This window comes from Hylobates moloch, unplaced genomic scaffold (assembly GCF_009828535.3).
Source record: "Hylobates moloch isolate HMO894 unplaced genomic scaffold, HMol_V3 SCAFFOLD_6, whole genome shotgun sequence".
Lineage (NCBI taxonomy): Eukaryota > Metazoa > Chordata > Mammalia > Primates > Hylobatidae > Hylobates > Hylobates moloch.
In genome coordinates this window covers 115100974-115118033 of record NW_026652281.1, presented here as the reverse complement: position 1 = coordinate 115118033, position 17060 = coordinate 115100974, and the positions used below count along the sequence as shown (strand labels likewise).

General features: G+C 42.5%; 1 protein-coding gene across 2 annotated transcripts in view; it reads left to right on the top strand.

Moving 5' to 3' along the window:
• The first annotated feature begins 1160 nt into the window (after positions 1–1160).
• Positions 1161–17060, top strand: part of FAM13B (family with sequence similarity 13 member B) — a 111624-nt gene continuing 95724 nt past the window's right edge. Inside the window, exon 1 of one of the 2 annotated variants that reach the window (XM_058441231.1) lies at positions 1161–1374. The gene's annotated coding sequence lies outside the window, so the exon portion shown is untranslated. Of the gene's footprint in view, positions 1375–14316; positions 14393–17060 lie in introns of those variants that run through there. The other variant, XM_032157981.2, reaches the window with a different exon arrangement.

The window sequence follows — 17060 nt, the reverse complement described above, 5'->3', positions numbered from 1 at the left end:
TCTTTTTTTTGAGATGGAGTTTCGCTCTTGTCGCCCAGGCTGGAGTGCAATGGCACAACCCCGGCTCACTGCAACCTCCGCCTCCCGGGTTCAAGCTATTCTCCTGCCTCAGCCTCCTGAGTAGCTGGGATTACAGGCATGTGCTAACACGCCCAGCTAATTTTGCATTTCTAGTAGAAACAGAGTTTCACCATGTTGGTCAGGCTGGCCTTGAACTCCTGACCTCAGGTGATCCACCTGCTTTGGCCTCCCAAAAGTGCTGGGATTACAGGCATGAGCCACTGTGCCTGGCCAGAAATTCTTTTTTTTGAGGTAAGATCTCACTCTGTTGCCCAGGCTGGAGTGCAGTGGCACAATCATGGCCCACTGAAGCCTTGACTCCCCACACTCAAGTGATCCTCTCAACTCAGCCTCCTGAGTAGCTGGGACTACAGTTGTGTGCCACTATGCCCGGCTAATTTTTGTATTTTTTTGGGTAGAGGCTAGGGTTTCACCATATTGCCCAGGCTGGTCTTAAACTCCTGGGCTCAAGCGAACCACACACCTCAGCCTCCCAAAGTGCTGGAATTACAGACTTGAGTCACCAAGCCTGGCCAAAAGTGACATTCTTAGGAACATCTTTCAATCTGAATTACATACTGAAAGGATTATAAAATAATCTTTTTTTATTTTTATTTTTTTGAGTCTTGCTCTGTCACCCAGGCTGGAGTGCAGTGGCGCCATCTCGGCTCACTGCAAGCTCTGCCTCCCTGGTTCACGCCCTTCTCCTGCCTCAGCCTCCCAAGTAGCTGGGACTACAGGTGCCCGCCACCACGCCCGGCTAATTTTGTTTTTGTATTTTCAGTAGAGACGGGGTTTCACCGTGTTGGCCAAGATGGTCTCGATCTCCTGACCTTGTGATCTGCCCACCTCGGCCTCCCAAAGTGCTGGCATTACAGGTGTGAGCCATTGTGCCTGGCCATCATTTTGATTTTATAAAAACCCAGACCTTAAACTTTGTTACTCATGCCTGTGATTAAAAGTTCGCCATGCCTCAGGTTTTTTGTCTTGTTTTAATTATAGCAGGAGGGTGTTGTGAGTTGCCTGGAAACTCTGGCTGCCTTGTCAGGCCATCAGCCTGCTGCCTTGACTGTGATATGGATGGAATGGGGCCAAGGTCTCCATGTTTCTTGGTGTTTCTACTTTCTTTATCTTCGACCCTTGTACTGAAGGCTGGTTCTTTATCTCTAAGGACACGGATAATAGGCAGCCAAGTTTGCCTGAACAGACTTTTTGGCAGTTTTCAACCTTGTTTTTTGGAAGGGAAGAAGAGGGTGGTAAAAAGCTTACCATTCTTGCCGACTGAAAGAGGCATCTACAGGGCTGAGTGTTTGGGTGAGTCACTTTCCTTTGGTCCTACCACATTTAGGTAAAATGAAGCTTTTTGGTATAGTGATATAGTGGGGAATGTGCAGGTTTTAGAGTAAAATAGACCAGGGTTTGAATTTCCTCTCTGTATGATTCTCACATTTCTCATCTGCAAAATGGGTTGTTTTAAGAAATAATTTACTTAAAAATACATAGTGTAGGGACCAGCACAGTCAGATGCTCAATATATAGTTGCTACTTTTGTGATGAAAATGAAGACGTTGCAATCAGAAAAATAGGCAATGGAAATGGACAGAGAATTCACTGACTAAGTAATACAACTGGCCAGGAAGCATAACACTCAACCGCACTTGTAATTAGAGAAATGCAAGTTCAATAACTTGTGCCATTGTTTTTGCTCATTAAATTGGCTAAAAATATACATAAAGTCCATTTTTGGTGAAAGTTTAAGCAAATAGTCATTCTCATATATTTTTATAACACCTCTTTGGAAGTAGGTTTGGTAACATATATTAAATTTTAACTGTGTTATTCTTTAATTCAACAATTTTGTTTCCAGGAATTTGTTCTACACAAATATACATGAGTATACAAACATATTATAGCACTGTTTTTCATTGTGAAAACTAGAAACAAATTTACTAATATGGATCTATTTCTAAGGAATTATATGTGTAAAAAGCATATTAGAGTATTATACTATGATCCTATTTATGTTAAGAAAAAGCTAATTGTGTGTGTACATTTTATAAATGTATGAAAAGAGGTCCGAGAGGATATATTTCAGAAGGTTTACTTTTGGGGGAAGTAGAGGAAGATTAGGGTGAAGTGAGAGTTTTGCTTTTCATTCTTCCCCCCCCCCCACTAATATGCTACATATGCTTTTCTTTATTCTTCTAAATATTTGAATTTTCCTAATGACTATGTATTATAATTTTTGGTGCCAAAAATCAGGAACAAATATGTATTATTTTTGTATTTGTAAAAACAATTTAACAGAAGGGTGAAGATGTGAATTTAGCCTATCTGTAAGGCCCTCTGTAAGTACTTGTTTAGACTCAACATCATGGTTGAGTAGAGACAGTTCTTGGGTCTGGAAGGGTGGGAAGAGCTTATATTTAAGAAGCAAAACTTTCACTTCATGGTTTGGGGCTTGGATTTTTGGACCAATAAACCCAAGTGACTCCTTCTGAAGACAGTAGACAGTATGGGAGAGGTTAACAGGTGTTTTTGTAGTCTTGTCCTATCCAAGATCCTCTATTTTAAAAAAAGAAAGGTCTTGGGCTTCTTTGGAAGAGGCAAGGCAATCTCTGAGTTGTAGTATCTCCGAGTCCAAGATGGTGGGGCTGGCATAGAACCTTCCAAGTTCTTTCTGCCTCTTTGCTTCCTTTCAACCTCTTTGCAACCTTTCAGGTTGACATGTCAGATTTTTTGTTTGTTTGTTTGTTTTGAGATGGAGTTTCACTCTTGTTGCCTAGGCTGGAGTGCAGTGGCTCAATCTCGGCTTGCTGCAACCTCCGCCTCCCAGGTTCAAGGGATTCTCTTGCCTCAGCCTCCCGAGTAGCTGGGATTACAGCTATGCCCGGCCAATTTTGTATTTTTAGTAGAGACAGGGTTTCTCCATGTTGGTCAGGCTGGTCTTGAACTCCTGATCTCAGGTGATCTGCCCGCCTTGGCCTCTCAAAGTGCTGGGATTACAGGCGTGAGCCACCATGCCCGGCCCTGTTTTTGTTTTGAGGCAGGGTCTCCACTCTGTCACCCAGGCTGGAGTACAGTTGAGCGATCATAGCTTACTGTAGCCTTGAACTCGTGGACTCAAGCGATCCCCTCACCTAAGCCTCCCAAGAAGCTGGGACTATGGGCACATACCACCACACCGGGCTAATGTTTAAATTTATTTTATTTTATTTTTGTAGAGAAAAGGGCTCACTTTGTTGCCCAGGTTGGTCTTGAACTCCTAGTCTCAGGCAATCCTTCCACTTCAGCCTCCCAAAGTGCTGAGATTACAGACATGAGCCACTGTGGCTGGCCAAACATGTCAGATTTTATTAGATATTCTGGATCCCTAATAATGAATTTTTTCTTTAGGTTTTAGGAAGCTTTCTTGGGTTATAAGTGCCCACAAACTTTTTGTAGTTTGCACATTTAGCTCCCAGCACTGTGGACAACATCTGAGTGAGAAAACAGACGAAACTACTTATTGAAGATAGGAATGGAGGCTGACAGATGGAAAATTCTGTTTTCCTTGGTAACTTACTCCAAATGAAAAGAGGTTTCATGGAGTTAAGAAATGTATCACTCTAGGCCGGGCACGGTGGCTCACGCCTGTCATCCCAGCACTTTGGGAGGAAGAGGTGGGTGGATCATCTGAGGTCAGCAGTTCAAGACCAGCCTGACCAACATGGTGAAACCCCATCTCTACTAAAAATACAAAATTAGCTGGGCATAGTGGTGCATGCCCGTAATCCCAGCTACTCAGGAGGCTGAGGCAGGAGAATCGCTTGAACCCAGGAGGCGGAGGTTGTAGTGAGCCGAGATCACGCCATTGTATTCCAGCCTGGGCAACAAGAGCGCAAAACTCCATCTTGAGGAAAAAACAAAAACAAAAACAAAACAAGAAATGTATCACTCTGAAGCCAGGCACAGTGGCTCATGCCTGTGATCCCAGCACTTTGGGAGGCCCAGGAGGGCAGATTGCTTAAGGCCAAGAGTTCGAGACCAGCCTGGCCAACGTGGTGAAATCCTGTCTCTACTAAAAATACAAAAATTAGCCAGGCGTGGTGGTGAACGCCTATAATTCCAGCTAGTCGGGTGGCTGAGGCATGAGAATCACTTGAACCTGGGAGGAGGAGGTTGCAGTGAGCCAAGATCTCACCACTGCACTCCAGCCTGAGTGAAGGAGTGACTTTGCCTTAAAAAAAAAAAAAAGAAATGTATCACTCTAATATCCTTCAGAATTCTCTGATTTTTAGATTGTAGTCAGAAGGAGACTGGCATTGAGGTAGTGGCAAATGTCTGCATGGGGTACAATGATACTATATTTCATCACATTGCTAAATACTTTTTAAAATATTGTGAATATATGAGAGAGAGCATGTAATGCATGTATACAATTTGAAAAATAATTATGAAAAACAAACTCCATATACCTTTTACTTGGCTCGAGAGCTAGAATACTACAAAAGCTCTGAAGGTCCTAGGGGGTCGGCCAGCATGCTGGTACAATTTGGCCACTGCACAAAGGTGCCTTGCCAAGGGGAGAGGGATTTGCCTCCTAAAAAATTGAGCTTTTTCCTTGGGTACAAAGACACCATCTGGTGCTAGGCTGAGGGTCCATAGGCTGGTTCCTACGCAGTGGATATGTCATTTTTCTAATTATCTGCTCAGAAAATAATTCTTTTTCCTAGTTCACATACAGGCCTCTTATAGGCTAGTGTACTGTGTCCTAGGGGTGCGGGGTCACACCTATAAGTTCTGTACCCTCCCATAAGTAACAATTATATTGAATTTTGGATTATTATTTTTCTTTAGTGTTTTACCATGTATATATGCATCTCTAAATTATCTACCTCTCTTTCCCTGTACTCCAAAGTGCCATTTGGCATTGTATTAGTGTTTTTTTTTTTTTAATTGCTATAACAAATTACCACAAACTTAGTGCCTCAAACACACAGATTTGTATGTGGGGGGCAGTGGGTATATGGGAAATTGTACTTTCTGCTTCATTTTTCTGTAAACCTAAAACTGCTCTAGAGTTTTTTGTTTTTTTTCGATTTCTTTCTTTCTTTCTTTCCTTCCTTCCTTCCTTCCTTCCTTCCTTCCTTCCTTCCTTCCTTCCTTCCTTCCTTCCTTCCCTTTCTTCTTTATTTTGAAAGGCATTAGGTACTAGCATTAGGGGAAGCTTGGAACTCTCTGTACTATCTTTTGCAACTTTTCTGTAAACCTAAAGTTATTCTAAAATGAAAAGATTATTTAAAATTTTTTAAAAACACAATACAAATGTATTATCTTTTTTTTTTTTTTGAGACGGAGTCTCTCTCTGTCCCCCAGGCTGGAGTGCAGTGGCGCGATCTCTGCTCACTGCAAGCTCCGCCTCCCGGGTTCACGCCATTCTCCTGCCTCAGCCTCCCGAGTAGCTGGGGCTACAGGTGCCCGTTACTACGCCCGGCTAATTTTTTGTATTTTTAGTAGAGACGGGGTTTCACCGTGTTAGCCAGGATGGTCTGGATATCCTGACCTCGTGATCCGCCCGCCTCGGCCTCCCAAAGTGCCAGGATTATAGGCGTGAGCCACCGTGCCCGGCCAAATGTATCTTATAGTTCTGTAGGTCAGAAGTCTGACGTGGGTCTCACTGGGCTAAAATCAGGCCCTTAGAGGAATATCTAGGGGTCTATAGGAAAGAATCTGTTTGCTTGCCTTTCCTAGCTTCTAGAGGTGGTCCACATTCCCTGGTTCATGGCTTCCATTCATTTTCAAAGCCAGCAATGACAGATTGAGTTATTCTCATATCCAGTCACTCCAATGTTTTCTGCCTTCCTCTTCCATTTATAGAGGCCCGTGTGATTACATTGGGCCCACCCAGATAATCCGGGATAATTTCCTCATCTCTGGGTCAGTTGAGCAACTTTAATTCTGCCTATAACCTTTATTCCCATTTGTTATGTGCCCTAACATATTCACAGGTTCTAGGGAATAGAATGTGGACATCTTTATTTATTTATTTATTTTTGAGATGGAGTCTTGCTCTGTCGCCAGGCTGGAGTGCAGTGGTGTGATCTCGGCTCACTGCAACCTCTGCCTCCCGGGTTCAAGCGATTCTCCTGCCTCAGCCTCCTGAGTAGCTGGGACTACAGGCGTGTGCTACCACGCCCTACTAATTTTTTTTTTTTTTTTTTTTTTTTAAGTAGAGACGGGGTTTCACCCTGTTAGCCAGGATTGTCTTGATCTCCTGACCTCATGATCCGCCCTCCTTGGCCTCCCAAAGTGCTGGGATTACAGGTATGAGGCACCATGCCCGGTCTGAATGGGGACATCATTATTCTGCCTACACTAGCCATCTTTATGTAGTACTTTGCCACATGCTTGTTCTGCCCCCCAACTAAAAATGATTGTTCTTTTGTTTCTTTTCTACAGATAGCTCACTCCATATCTGTCAAGTTTGAGTTACTTTCTGAGCAAGTGAAAAGAAGTGGCTGGGCACGGTTGCTCATGCCTGTAATCCCAGCACTTTGGGAGGCCGAGGCAGGTGGATCACAAGGTCAGGAGTTCGAGACCAGCCTGGCCAAGATGGTGAAACCCCATCTCTACTAAAAATACAAAAATTAGCTGGGCGTGGTGGTGGGTGCCTGTAATCCCAGCTACTCGGGAGGCTGAGGCAGAGAATTCCTTGAACCCGGGAGGCAAAGGTTGCAGTGAGCTGAGATTGTGCCACTGCACTCCAGCCTGGGTGACAGAGTGAGACTCCATTTCAAAAAAAAAAAAAAAGAAAAGAAATACCCTTATTCTGATATAGTAATAATGTCTCATAATAGTATTAAACTACTGAATTAAAAGTATTTTCTGGACATTAACTCAGCATTTATCAATAGCTCCAAATTGAGTTTCAGGAGCAAACTAAGGCCATTCAGAGACTACCACTTACACTCTCTGTTGTTTCCAACTTTTAAAATTCCAAAATGAAAACATATACAAGAAAGACAGAAAACAGAAAAGCAGAAAAAGAAAAATTCAAAAAGAAACACCTGTGTAGCCACCAGCCAATTAGGGAAAAATAGATAATGCCCCTTCCTCAAAGCTCGCTTTGTGGCGCTCGTCTGTCACATACCACCTCTCTCTTCTTAGAGATAAACCACCATCCTGACTTTTCCAGTAATCAGTTGCTTGGCAGTTACTACTCTGTGTTAGTACATTTTCATGCTCCTGATAAAGACATACCAGAGACTGGGCAATTTACAAAAGAAACAGGTTTATTGGACTTAACAGTTCCACATGGCTGGGGAGGCCTCACAATCATGGTGGAAGGAAGGAGGAGCAAGTCACATCTTACGTGGATGGCAGCAAGCAAAGAGAGAGCTTATGCAGGGAAACTCTGCCTTATAAAGCCACCAGATCTTGTGAGACTTACTATCACAAGAACAGCATGGGAAAGACCTGCCCCCATGATTCAATTACTTCCCACTGCGTCCCTCCCACAACATGTGAGAATTCAAGATGAGATTTGGGTGGGGACACAGCCAAACCATATCATACTCTGTAATTTTTTTTTTTTTTTTTGAGATGGAGTTTCACTCTTGTTGCCCAAGCGGGAGTGCAGTGGTGCTATCTTGGCTCACTGCGACCTCTGCCTCCTGGGTTCAAGCGATTCTCCTGCCTCAGCCTCCTGAGTAGCTGGGATTACAGGCACCCGCCACCACGCCCGGCTAATTTTTGTATTTTTAGTACCTCCACCTGCCTCAGCCTCCCAAAGTGCTGGGATTACAGGTGTGAGCCACTGTGTCTGGCCACTCTTTGTAATTTTACCACCTGTGTATGTACCTCTGACTAGTTTTGTCTGATTTTGAGCTTTATAAAAGAGCCATTCTGTAGGTTTCTTTTGTATTTTATTTACCTTCTTTATTACTATGATTCAACAATGCGGCTACCTGTAGGTCTAAGTTTATTCATTCTTTTTTTCTTTTTGAGATAGGGTCTGGCTCTGTTGCCCAGGCTGAAGTGCAATGGTACAGTCTTGGCTCACTGCAGCCTCTGCCTCCCAGGCTCAAACTGTCCTCCCACTCAGCCTCCTGAGTAGCTGCGATTACAGGTGTGTGCCACTGTGCTTGGCTAATTTTTGTATTTTTTGTAGAGATAGGGTTTTGCCATATTACCCGGGCTTGTCTCGAACTCCTGAGCTCAAGTGATCTGCCTGCCTCAGCCTCCCAAAGGGCTAGGATTACAGGCATGAGCCACCATGCCTGGCCTCATTCTTTTCTCATTGTTGTATGTATTTCCTTGTATGGTCTATCCTTCTGTGGCTGGAGTGTTTTGTTTCCATTTTTGGACTATTAGAATTAATGCAGATGTGAACATTTTTGTACCTATATTCTGCTACCTTTGTGCACACAGATCTCCAGAGTATATACTCAGGAGTGGAATTGTTTAGTTCTAGAGATATTATGTTTTCAATTTTAGAATTTACACTGCTACTAGCAGTGAAAGAGATTCTGTTGTTCCACATCACTTAATACTATCAGACTTACTAATTTTGGCCATGCTGGTGAGTTTATTATGGTGGATGTAAAGTTGTATTTTTTAGTTTGCGTTTCCCTGATTACTAATGTGGTTGAGTATTTTCATACATGTGTTGGCCATTTGGATTTCCTTTTATGTGCAATCCCTATAAAAAAGTTTATTTTTGTAATTTCATATTAGATAGTCTTTTCAAAAAATTTAAAATTTATTTCCAGAAGTTCTTTATATCATGTGGATAGTAGTCCTTTTTGGGTTGAATGTTTTGTAGCTAACTTTTCTAGTCTTTTGGCTTGAATTTTCACTTTTTTAATGGTGTCAAATGTAAAATAGCTGAATTTATCAATCCTTATTTACCGTGAAAAGGCTGTGTTTTATTTAAGAATCATGAAGACATTGTCTTATATTATCTGTTTGTTTTTTTTTTTTTTTTTTGAGACGGAGTCTTGCTCTGTCGTCCAGGCTGGAGTGCAATGGTGTGATCTCGGGTCACTGCAACCTCCGCCCACTGGGTTCAAGTGATTCTCCTGCCTCAGCCTCCTGAGTAGCTGGGATTACAGACATGTGCCACCATGCCTGGCTAATTTTTGTATTTTTATTACAGGCTGGGTTTCACCACACTGGTCAGGCTGGTCTCGAACTCCTGACCTCAGGTGATTCGCCCACCTTGGCCTCCCAAAGTGCTGGGAATAGAGGCATGAGCCACAGCGCCCGGCCTATTATCTTTTTTTAAAAGCTTGCTTTAAAATATCTTTTTTAGGCTGGTGCAGTGGCTCAAGCTTGTAATCCATGCACGCCGGGCATGGTGGCGTGCACCTGTAGTCCCAGCTACTTAGGAGGCTGAGGCAGGGGAATCTCTTGAACCCGGGAGGTGGAGGTTGCAGTGAGCCGAGATCGCGCCACTGCACTTCAGCCTGGTGACAGAGCAAGACTCCATCTCAAAAAAAAAAAAAAAAAAAGAAAAGAATAATGCCTGAACAAGGTAAACACAGGTCAATAATTTATTCTTATTTCTTATTTATTTTTTGAGACAGGGTCTCTCTCTGTCACCCAGGGTGGAGTGCAGTGGCACAATCATGGATCACTGCAGCTTTGACCTGGCCTCAAGCAATCCTCCCACCTCAGCCTCCTGAGTAGCTGGGACTACTAGTGTGTTACCATGCCTGGCTAATTTTTAATTTTATTTTTTATAGAGACGGGGTCTCACTATGGTGCCCAGGCTGGTCTCCAATTCCTGGCCTCAAGTGATTCTTGCTGGCCTGGTCAATTTCTTTTTTTGTTGTTCTTTTTTATCTGAGATGGAGTCTGGCTCTGTTGCCCTGGCTGGGATGAAGTGGCACGATCTTGGCTCACTGTAACCTCCACTTCCTGGGTTCGAGTGATTCTCCTGCCTCAGCCTCCCGAGTAGCTGGGACTACAGGCATGTGCCACCACTCCTGGCTACTTTTTGTATTTTTAGTAGAAACAGGGTTTCACCATGTTAGCCAGGCTGGTCTTGAACTCCTGGCTTCAGGTGGTCCACTCTCCTCAGCCTCCCAAAGTGCTGGGATTACAGGCATGACCCACCGTGCCTGGCCCCTGGTCAATTTAATACAAAGCACATACCCATGTAACCACCACAGCTCATATCAAGAATAAGAGCATTCTTATTTTTGTGTCTCCACGCACTCTTGCCCCTCGTTCCCAAAAGAACCTGAACCAGTATCATGATGTCTATGTTAGTCACTTCTTGGCTTTTTTTTTTTTTTTCCCCTAATTTGTATCCCTAAACACAATGATTTAGTTTTGCTTTTTTGGGGAAACACTGTTATATTTAATTTCAATTAAAGAAAAAACTTAAAAACTTAAGCAGCTAGGTTTTAATCTTTTTGAAATATAAAATACAGACAGAGAAGTAGACAGATCATGAGTACAGCTCACTGAATTGTCCCTAGGTGAACATATACATGCAACTTCCCCCTAGGTTAAGAAATGGAATATCTTCTCATGACTCCTCCTTATTATTGATTTCTTCCTTCCTCAAAAAGACTTCCCTCCTTAACTACAATTCTGACTTCTAAAATGATAGTTTAGTTTTCCCTGCTTTTGAACTGTTTTTAATGGATTAATACAGTATGTGTTTGTGTCTGGCTTCTTTCATTTATTTTCGTGATTCATCATATTGTTGTTTGTAGCTGTAGTTTGTTCATTTTCACTGTTTGCATGGTATGAAGATACCATACTGTATTAATCATTCATCATTCTATCATTAATAGCTACCTGAGCTTGAGTTTCCATTTTTCTCACCAATATAAAAAATGCAGCTATGAACTTCAGGGTCTTCCCCTGTTGTGCAGGCTGGAGTGCAGTGGTGCAATCATAGCTCACTGTAACCTTGAACTTTCGGGCTCAAATGATCCTCCTGCCTCAGCCTCCTGACTAGCTAGGATTACAGGTGCAAACCACTGTGCTTGGCTATTAATTTTTTTTTGAGACAGGGTCTTGCTCTGCCACCCAGGCTGGAGTGTGGTGGTGCTTACTGCAGGCTTGAATTCCCAGGCTCAAGTGATTCTCCCGTCTCAGTACCACCCTCGACCAAATTTTTTTTTTTTTTTTAGAGATGGGGTCTTGCTATGTTGCCCAGGCTGGCTTCAAACTCCTGGCCTTAAGCAATCCTCCTGCCTTGGCCTCCCAAAGTGCTGGGATTATGGGTGTGAACCACCATGCCCAGCTCTTTGACTTTTAATTAGGAATTAATATATTTACACTGATTGTAATTACTCATATTTGAATTTATTTCTGCTATCTAATGTTTTACTATTTGTCCTCCTTTAAAATTTTTTATCCATTTTTAAAATTAAGATCTTCCCATTTTATTTTATCCCCATAATAAACTGGAAGTTATATATACTGTTTAATTTCTTGTACTGATTATGTAGAAATTTTAACATGTATATTTAACTCAACAATTATAAACTTATTTAGCCTCCTCTTAAACAATATAAAGCCTTCTAATACTTTAATTTCATCTACCCTCTTACAATAGTATATGTAAAATTATTGAACAATAGTAGAATTTAGATATTGTTGCCATTATTTTGGACAGTGTTTACATTTACAGGAAACATGCAAACGATTTTCTTTGTTTACCATTACTTCTCGCATTTTGGATCTTCCTTCTGGAAGATGGTAATTTTCTCTTAACATTTTGAAGATACACTGCGGTATCATTTGGCTTCTATTGTTACTATTGAAAGGTCAGCTGTCAGCCCAATTATCTTTTCTTTGAAGATTAGTGTCTTTCTTTTTTTTGTTTTTTTGAGATGGAGTCTTGCTCTGTTGCCTAGGCTGGAGTGCAGTGGCACAATCTCGGCTCACTGCAACCTCTGCCTCCCAGGTTCAAGCGATTCTCCTGCCTTAGCCTCTAGAGTAGCTGGGATTACAGGCGTGTGCCACCACACCCAGCTAATTTTTGTAATTTTAGTAGAGGCAGGGTTTTGCCATGTTGGTCAGGCTGGTCTCGAACTCCTGACCTCAGGCAATCTGCTCATGTTGGCCTCCCAGAGTGCTGGGATTACAGACGTGAGCCACTGTGCCTGGCCTAATGTCTTTTCTTGCTGCCTAATTTTAAGATCCCCTTTCTCTCTGGGTACTAAACTTTATGTGTGCATTTTATACTTTTCAGCATGGCAAGTTTTGGTCTTCTAGAATTTAGGATATTTACCTTCAATTCTGGAAAATGTTCAGCCACTATTTCTCTGAATATTGTCTTCCCTCCATTCTATTATCTCCTTCTTTTTTTGTTTGTTTTGTTTTGTTTTGTTTTTAAGACGGTGTCTCCGTTGCCCAGGCTGGAGTGCAGTGGCGCGATCTCGGCTCACCGCAACCTCTGCCTCCCAATTCAAGCAATTCTCCTGCCTCAGCCTCCTGAGTAGCTGGGATCACAGGCATGCACCACCATGCCCAGCTAATTTTTAAAAATATTTTTAGTAGAGACAGCATTTCACCGTATTGGCCAGGCTGGTCTGGAACTCCTGACCTTGTGATCGGCCCGCCTCGGCCTCCCAAAGTGCTGGGATTACAGGCTTGAGTCACCGTGCCTGGCCTTTGACGGAGTCTCACTCTGTCACCAGGCTGAAGTACAGTGGTGCAATCTCGGCTCACTGCAACCTCTGCCTCCTGGGTTCAAACGATTCTTCTGCCTCAGCCTCCCCAGTAGCTGGGATTACAGGCATGCGCCACCACGCCTGGCTAACTTTGTATTTTTAGTAGAGATGGGGTTTCACTATGTTGGTCAGGCTGGTCTTGAACTCCTGACCTCGTGATCTGCCTGCCTCGGCCTCCCAAAGTGCTGGGATTACAGGCTTGAACCACCGTGCCCGGCCAGGTTGGTTTTTTTATACGAAGGCCTAAAATAGGGATGCACACCTTCATGTTTTGGAGCTTCTCTGCTGATGAGCTTGGGGATTCAGAAAACATTAAATGCTTCTGTAAATTGTTATATACTTTAGTGGAAAAGAGCAGTTAGGTGTAAATGTTTGGCAAAAAATACAGCTGTAGTTAGACTGCAATCTGCAAACATTGGCGTTGTCAGTTTGCCACAGAAAATGTGGTCTGAATGGAAGGTGCCTGAAGGCTAGGCATGGTGGCTCATGCCTGTAATCTCAGCACTTTGGGAGGCTGAGGTGGGAGGATCTCTTGAGCCCAGGAGTTAGAGGCCACCCTGGGCAATGTAGTGATAATATGTCTCTAAGAAAAAAAAAAAAAAAAACTGGGCATGGTGGCACATACCTGTAGTCCCAGCTACTTGGGAGGCTGAGGTGGGAGGATTGCTTGAGCCTGGGATATTGAGGCTGCAGTGAGCTATAATTGGGCCACTGGACCCCAACCTGGGAGACAAAGCAAGACCCTGACTCAAAGGGGAAAAAAAAGGTGCTGAGAAGCAACCTGGCTGGTCAAATGATAGGAAGGCTCAAAAGCCTAGAGCCTCTAAGGAACAGGTAGGGTATGCAAAATGGTGAGACCCTCCTGCCTAGATTTCTGGTTGAAAAGGCAGCAGAAAGTTCATGACTTTATGAAGGTCATAATCTCACTGAATCTCTGAATACTTTTTTCTTTCCCCTATATGGATACAGGCAGACGAAGAGAAAGGGATATTTATTCTTTGTTATTTATTTATTTTTAACAATAAAAGTTCTGATTGTGGAAAAAATATCTAGCTGATTATAGGAATTTAATAAAGAAACCAAAACAAATTAGTCTTATAGCTGATGATAGTATTGGCTTACATTATTGTCATACACTGAATTCTAAGTTATCAGGCCAAATATGTGGACTTGGCAAAGATGAGACTTACTGTCAATTGTTCCAGCGCTCTAAACTGGATGTGACTGGCACCAGTGGCTATATGAGTGAATACAGAAGCTGAAATCCACATTATGTTAACTTTGGTTCTATTAAACAAAAGATTTTCTTCCAGAGATATGTAAGATGAAGCTTTTCCAGGGCAGAGATCGTGATCATGTCCCCCAGCACAGTGCCTGACCCACAACAGCTGTCCAAGAAATATGTGTTGAATAAATAAATGGCACAAAGGTTATTCTGGGTTGCTAAGATCAGAACAGTATTTGCCATTATTTTGGAGGTTGGCGTGGGATTTGTACACCCTGGAACAGTTTCTTCTCTTTGCAGCTAGTGATATTTTTCTGTTTATGAAAAACACACATTCTTGCACACTGGCACAATGGTCCTGGGCAAAGTGGCACAGAAAGATTTCCACTCCATTTCTTGGAAGAGCCAGCAATACATCTCTCTAATGGTGAGTTGCTTCTCTTTTACCAGAGGATTTAAATTTGATGTGTTTTTAGTTCTTCCTTTCTTCCCAGTAGAGGAGACTACCTCAAGGAGAAAATTAATTAGCTGAGTTTGACTGAATTTGATAGCATTTTACTGCTCTGTAAGAATCAAGAGTAGTCACAATCTCATCTCCATATGCACTTGTTTTTCCCTGCACACAAGACTGCATGTAATGATGGCTTCCTATCTGTATTTACAGTCATGTCTTGTTCTACAAATGGGCAGTGTAAATATGCTTCTAATTGGGGAAGAGATGTGCTTGTATTTACTATAACTTACAAGGCTCAGAAGATCTTAAAACCAGCACCGAGAGTTTGGGGGAATTCTCAGTGGTTCTTGGTTTTCATTTACAAATAGATAGACAAAGATTTGGCAACTTCTGTCACGAAAGGTGTTCACACCGGGCCTCATTCCTAGCAATAAAAATCCAGATATGAAAGCAAGACATTTTCAGATTGTTCTCTAGGCCTCTGAATGCAGTATAGGAGAGAGAACTGAAAAAATTGTATATGGCTAATAAAGCACTTTTATGCATACCAATTCATTTAAGTCTTAGTTTCCCTATTTGACTAATGGGGAATCTAAGGTACAACTAAGTAACTTGACCATAGTCAAAAGGCTAGTAACAGGGCTAGAACTGGAACTTGGAATGTTTGTTGTATCTATTTTACTTTTAAGTGATAGAATTGGTGGGGATAGAATATATCTTTTTGGCTTTTCTGGCTAGGGTGGCTCGTTTCTTATTAACATTGTATTAAGAAAGACAAGGCAGCCTTAACTGAACACAAGTTAATCTATATCCCAGTACTCAAACAGCCTTGCTCAGGGAGATCAGTAATGGTAAGGAAAACACCTGATTAAAAGTTTCCTTACTGATGGTGCAAGGGAAAGGCTCAACATCCTGCTATATCTGGAAGAGCCGAATTCAGTCAAACTCATGTAAAGGAGGGAAGAATCCATTTGCATTCTCTGTGAATAATGAGGGCATTATTAGCCATCTGTAAAGTAACTGCAGAGACAGAGAGCTACTTCCTGACTTCAAGTCTCATTCCAGTGACACTGATGACCTTGGGGAGGCAGATATGCTGAGGTCCTCCCTGGCATCTAGAATGCAGTCCAGGTTGTAGCAAAGATATATTCCTTCTACAGTGACGTGACTCATGACCTTACTTCTGAGAGGCATAATGCCTCTGTTCAGATGAGCTGGATAGAATGCTTGTTTTCCAGGCTTAAAAGTCATCTTGCAAATAAATAACAATTTTATCTCAAGTAGTAATTTTCCTGGCATGGCCTCATCTCCAGAGGGAGTCTTGGAAACACAAAGGCTTGGTCTATACCAGTCACTTCTCATCCTGGCCAAATAGCTATTGCAAATGCTATTTTTGACTCTATTGATATATTGAAATGTGACGTTTCCATCTACAGGTAAAGAACTTGTAGGAAAAAAGAAAAAGTGATGTAATTTTGAAGTATTCTTTTAGTGAGGTATTCTCTCATCTCTGTAACAAACAGAATTGCTGTTCTTTGCTGTAGGGGCTGTCCTGTGCCATAAAGGATGTTTACCAGCATCCTTGACCTTCACCCACCAGCCAATAGCACCTCTCCAGTGGTGACAATCAAAAATGTCTGTATTCAGCAGATCCTGAATTCAGAAGGAAAAAAAATGTTTAAAAAAAACCCAAAAATGTCTGCACACATGGTCCCCCAAAATTGTCGCAGTTGAGAACCACTGTTTTAACTGAAGCAACAAGATTATTACAAAAGAAACCATCTTCTTCCCTCCATCCACCAAAAAACTAAAGTGATTTCTGAGCTAGACCCCCTCTAGAAATTTCAGAGGATTTAGACAAAGCAGGTAGATTAAATACTCACAGTTATTTAGTTATAAAAGGCCAAACCAGAATTATTGAGGACAATGTCTTTGGAGACTGTTGCTGGTGAGCTGTGATTCTTACCACAGGTGCCTGCCTGCCTTTTACCTCAAATCAAGGGAGTGGGCCTTCAATGGAACTGCTCAGAGCACTTGACCTGTGCCTCTTGCAGTCTGAGGGGCACTGTGGGCCTGTGTCTGACTCCCATAGGCTGGCGGCTGTTTTGGCAGCAGAGTAGAGGAATGTTGAATCTGCACTGGGATTAGCCTGTACTCCCAAGTTTGTTCGGGCAAGAGGTGCCTGAGAGCTTCCTGTGGACCAGGTGAGCCATACAGAGCTGTCACTAGGCTAACGCACCACGAGAAAAAAGCTCTCCTTCGTCCAGACGCTTTGCTTCCATCTATTGGGAAGTAGTCGTTGTAATTTAGTTTGGACAAAACACTTTACTGCCACCTGCTGGAAAAACATTAAAATAAATAACATACAAAACTACAGTGAGGATGATGTGAATAGCACCCCCTAGGGTACGGAGTGCACAACCTTGTCCCACAATAAAGGTCACTTGCAAATGGACGAGTGTGAGAGTCATCTCAGATCCTATCTGACAGGGCCTTTACAGAGATGCCCAGGTTTCAACAGACAAGCAGTTTGGAGGTGCATGGAAAGAAGTAAATAACTGCCAAAATAGCTTTACGCTTAGACCAATAGAATTATTGGGGAGAAACCACCAGAGAAGGAGGATGGTGGTGGTCTCTGAGG